Here is a 5,000-nt window from a genome sequence, read left to right as displayed (position 1 = left end):
ACCCCCGCCCGATGGGAGGGCTCGGGTATCCGTCCGATCCGGCCGGAAGCCGTTGGGGCGTGGGCGGCATCGACAATCGGCATCGCGCATTCCGACGTCCGTCTTGCAAGCGCTCTGCCAACTGCCCATCCCGCCCACGACCGACGCCGACGCCCGAGGCCCAAGCATGCCACCGCCCCGAACGGGATGGAAAGACTCGCTTGGAGCTCGAGAACCGACCTCGGAGCGGATGCCCCCGCAACGGAGAGCGGCACAGCAACATCCCACGCCCAACGAGGCTCATACCGAGCGCCATGGCACCCGGCCCCACCCCATCCAGCACGGTCCGACGCCGTCCCGCCCCCCACCCCGGGCCTCCGACCGCCGTGACCACGCCCCAAGCAAATGCCCCTGACATCGTGCATGCTGCTTGGGGCGTGGGCGCAGCCATATAGGGGAAGCCCCGTGCCATGCCCAAGCAGGCATGTCACCCCCCTATATAGTACATTCTAAGGCATTTTTGGTCTGGCAGGCGTGAACATGCAAAGTGGCGAGGAGTCACTCGATCAAAAATCTCAAGTTCTAGGATGTTTTAATCCATAAACTTTGTTGATCTATCATTCGGACATTCAAATGAGTCTAAAAAACAAGTTTCATAATTTTCAACCAACACGTTATTTTTTATGAATTTATGAATTTTTTAAATTTAAAAAAAATTAAAAAATAACTAGATGTTGAGAAAAATTCTAATTTTCTGTGGGCAGCGTTCTTTTGTGATGTTTAGGTCCCAGAAAAAATTTCAGATCAATCGAAGTTTTCTAGATATATTTTCTACAATCTTGAGGTGTCGGGTGGCCATGGGCGGGCATGGGTGGACTTGGTGGATGCAGCATGCCTTCTGGTTAGTAATAGCCTCCACGTTACATGGAAAAAATTGAACAAGTTTGATAGCACTAAGCGGATGTGTCATTCCTTTGCCTATCTTATAACAACCACGACACTAAATAAATGAGTTTTATGTGTTGCGAGGGACGAATAAAAGCAACGAATGACGTAGTGTATTGTGGCAGCAAGGCCACTCTACTCTGTCACTCATAGTACCCTTTCGTGTATTTAAGCCGACAATGATAGCATTCTAACATTTTGTGGGCAACGTTCTTTTATGATTCTTAGTTCCAAAAATAAATATGACTACAATCACGCTTTCTACATATAGTTTCTAGTGTGATGGGTGTTGGGTGGAATGGCAACTACACGGGTTGTGGATTGGTGTGATGTGACTAAATTCTTACAATCTTGTTTCACCATGATCCTCCCATCGCTTTCCAGATATAGTTTCTCGTGTGATGGGTGTTGGGTGGGATGACAAGTGCAGCGATCGTTGCTTGGTGTCACGTGGCTAAAACCTTACAATCTTGGGGCACCACGCTTCTCACATACAATCTTAAAATATAAAGTACAACTTAGAGTTTGCACGGATTTAAAAGGATTGTCCAACAAATGAAGTTTTGTGTGGCGTGCTGTGGGCGGAAGGGATGTTGCTGCGTGGTGGGCGCGCAAGGGGGCGTCGGTGGGCATGGGCGCGGGGGTGGCGGTGGTGGGCGTTGGTGCGCGCGCAGGGCGCTTGGGGGCGTGGGCGCGCGCGCACGGGGTGGCAGTGGTGGCGCGCGCGCGGGGTGGCGGTGGTGGGCGTGGACCGCGCTTGTAGGGGCGCTTGGAGGCGTGCGCGCGCAGGGAGCCGGTGGCGTTGGGCGCGCGCACGCAGGGGGGCGCAGTGGGCTTGGATTTCGAAGGATAACCTCCAATGACTTAAGTTATGCGTGGTGCGCGCGCGGGCAGTGCGCTGGTGTGCGTGGGGCGCGCGCGAGCAGGGCGCTGGTTGGTCTGGATTACGCGAATAACCTCCATTAGTTGAGGTTATGCCGAGGGGGGTTGCGCTGGTGTGCGTGGGACGCGCGCGCAGGGGGCTGGTGGCCGTGCGGCGCGCGCGAAGGGGGGCACCGATGGGCGGTGGGCGCGCGCTGAGGGGGGCCACGGTGTTGAGGCGCGCGCGCTGGGGGCCTAGGTGGGCGTTGGCCGCGCGCGCGCGCAGTGTCACAACCATACTAGTAGAGAGTAGGTTGTGACGCCCACGTAGTGTGCAAGCGTCAGCGACAAGCATATGTCGCTCATCGGGCCATGTCAAGGGCCGAGAGTGAAGTGCCGTGATGCGACCAAGGAGGATGGTGCATCACCTATCACACCATATGGATGTGCTCAAGAATGCCTAGAGAAGGCATATGCAGAATGCAAAGCGAAGGCAACGTCAGTGGTGTCGGTGACAAGCTCAACGGGGGCCAGCTGGGGCCCCGGGCCACGACCCTAGAAGTTGGGGTTCTGTCAAGAGTTTGGACGAGCGGCTTTAAAGTTAGATGCATATTAGTGAGATATGTAAGCACGCCAAGTTTCGTGTCAATCGGAGTTCAAACGTGCACTCTACGTTGGCGAGTGACTCCTCGCCACTTTCGACGTTCATGCCTGCCAAGTCAAGTTTGCCTTAGAATGTACCTTAGGGGGAGGCATGGTGTTGGCTCTCCACCACCCCTGGGCCATGTCAGGGCCTAAGTGAGCCACCCCATGGCACATGCGTGTGTCATGGCGAGGGCGAGCGTCTACAAGACGAGTGTCTTGGGCGACTTCCGTCGAGGATAGAAAACTCGAGGACAGTGTCGGGCGGCACGGGTGTGCCGGCATTGCGCCTCGGTCCATGTGTCGGAGGTTGCACCACGGGGGTCCCTATGCGGTACGGTATGCTCAAACGACACGGCACGAGCGCAAGAGTCGTCGTGCCACGATAGTGTCCGGATGGCTGGATGTCCGGAAGGTCCCGATCATTAAGACAAGCACATGGGTCGGTTCTCGGTATGCGTGCCCAAGTGAGCAGTGAAGCCCGATGACATCCCGACGCTCGGGGTGACATCCTAAAGTACCGGTGGGCACCCGGTAAGTGAGAAAAAGCTAGTCTTGGCCCGGTAAGCGGCAAGACTCATCCCGGTTGCCAAGTTTAGTCATTCCTTGTCCGGAAGTCGGCAGGAATCATCCCGGCAGTACCCGGTAAGGCCGTTTAGCCCGTTATTGAATAGTTTCTCAGCAGGAATGGTCTTAGAGGCGTCCGATGGGCCCGATAAGCTAGTTCCGACATAGTTAAGCGGCAGGAATGTCCCGGTTGTACCCGGTTGGCGTTTTAAGCTCGTTCTGGCCTCGTTATAGGTCAGAACTCATCCCGGTAAGGTCCTGGCTCATCGTAGGAGCAGGACGATCGAGTGACCGAGAACCAAGATGGTTGAAAACAAGTTGCGACGTCGCGTTCAGAAGACCTTGGCCTAGAGTAGAGGCAAGGTAGAGCCGTGGGACTTGGCCTAGTGTAGAGGCAAGCCGGCTAGAGTCGCGTTAGAGTTTAAATGCACGTACGGGCGACGTGCATTGCCGAGTCAAGGGAGAATTCCGCTGTAAGTGAAACTCGGTCGAGGAAGAAAGAACCTCGCCTAAGGTCCGACGAAGCCACGAAAGGGCGTGAAAAGTGGATTGGAGCTAGAGTTCCTCGTAAGGCTGGCCATGGTCTAGCTTAGATCATGGCGCCGCACGGTTGAAAAATGTACGACCGTGACATTTGGTATCAGAGCCTAAAGTTGGCTCCGTGAGTAAAGACAAGGCCCAAGTCGACTTAGATCAGACCCATCCTTTGTGCGTTTAGTCGGATAGTTTGTCAAAGCCAAATTCAGATTGAAGACTCCGCAAGTGTGTCAAGAGTGCCAGTTTGGCAGGACAGTTGCGTCAGTCAGTATCAGAGGCAGAAAGTAAGAGTTGAAGCCGGACTTCTTGAGACTCAAACGATGTCGTCAATAGGCATTCGACTGGGGGAAGTCCATCCCATTAGAAAGCAAGACCCAAGTCCCTTGCCTAAGGCTTGGCGGTTCCGTTGTGAGCAGAAGCGATTAAGAAGGCAGCGTTTAATGATGCTCCCATAAGTCGTGGAGCTATCTTGAAGCCAAGTGCGGAGTAAGCCGCAAGAAGAAAGAAATGCATGTCAGTGGTCATAAAGTAGACCAAGACTGAGTGCGCAAGAGCAAGCATGAAAGAAACCGAAGACGAACCAGGTAGGGTGTCTTCGAAAGAGCCATTACCATCAGAGGGATAGTGTCAATGGCTGCAAGCAGTCAAGCCGGGGGTCAATGCGACAGGCGCCGGTCAAGTACAAGAAGAAGCATCAAGTAAGTCCACAGTTGGTGGACAGTGTAGCTAAAGCAAAGAGCCAGTTCAAGAAAGGGAAGTGGCCCGAGACAATGGGTCGCCTGCCCCAAGTTGTGCTTAAGAAGTGAGCACGCGTGTCCCTTAAGTTGAAAACACTCTTTACTACGGGCTTGCAAGTGCGCCCAAGAGAATGGGCCAAGTTGCATGACGAGTTTAGAGTGAACAACTTCGCAGAAAAGTTCAAAAGGCCAGTAGTTGCTCAAGAAGGAGCGTTAGTCTGGTGCGATTATGTTCGCAGGAAGCTGCAGGCAGAGAAGAGTCGTGCAGCGCATTTGCCACACGAAGGTGGCATAAAGGCAGCCGTCGGTGTTGTCCGTTTGTCGCAAGAGGCGGCATGAGAACGTTACCCTGAAGGGTGGCGTAATAGAAGCCTTGTGCAGTTTGCTTACTTACCACAGCAAGTGGTCTGAGAAAAGGCTTGTTGCAGTTGTGCGTGCCACGACAGGTGGCCTGTTGAAGACGTTGGCGAAGGGTAGGGCCAACTTGAAGTGAGCCTCAGAGTAATGTGTTAGCTGCCTCAGTAAAGTGTCAGTTGTTCAGAGAACTTGAGAGTTGAAGCCAAGTGGGCTTGAAGCAAGGGCCAAAGTGTGCCCAAGTTTAGTACTGTGTTTCTGAATCATGTCTTGGGCCAAGTCCGAAAGCAGGGCGCGAGAAGGTCCGCGAAAGGAGACTTTTTCATGAGCATTGTACCAAGTTGATGTTCTGCTGCAACGCTGAGAAAGAGCTGAGTC

This window comes from Momordica charantia, unplaced genomic scaffold (assembly GCF_013281855.1).
Source record: "Momordica charantia cultivar OHB3-1 unplaced genomic scaffold, Mcharantia_2.0 BLBB01000180.1, whole genome shotgun sequence".
NCBI lineage: Eukaryota > Viridiplantae > Streptophyta > Magnoliopsida > Cucurbitales > Cucurbitaceae > Momordica > Momordica charantia.
The sequence above is the reverse complement of the archived record's forward strand: the minus strand, read 5'-3'. Positions refer to the sequence as shown.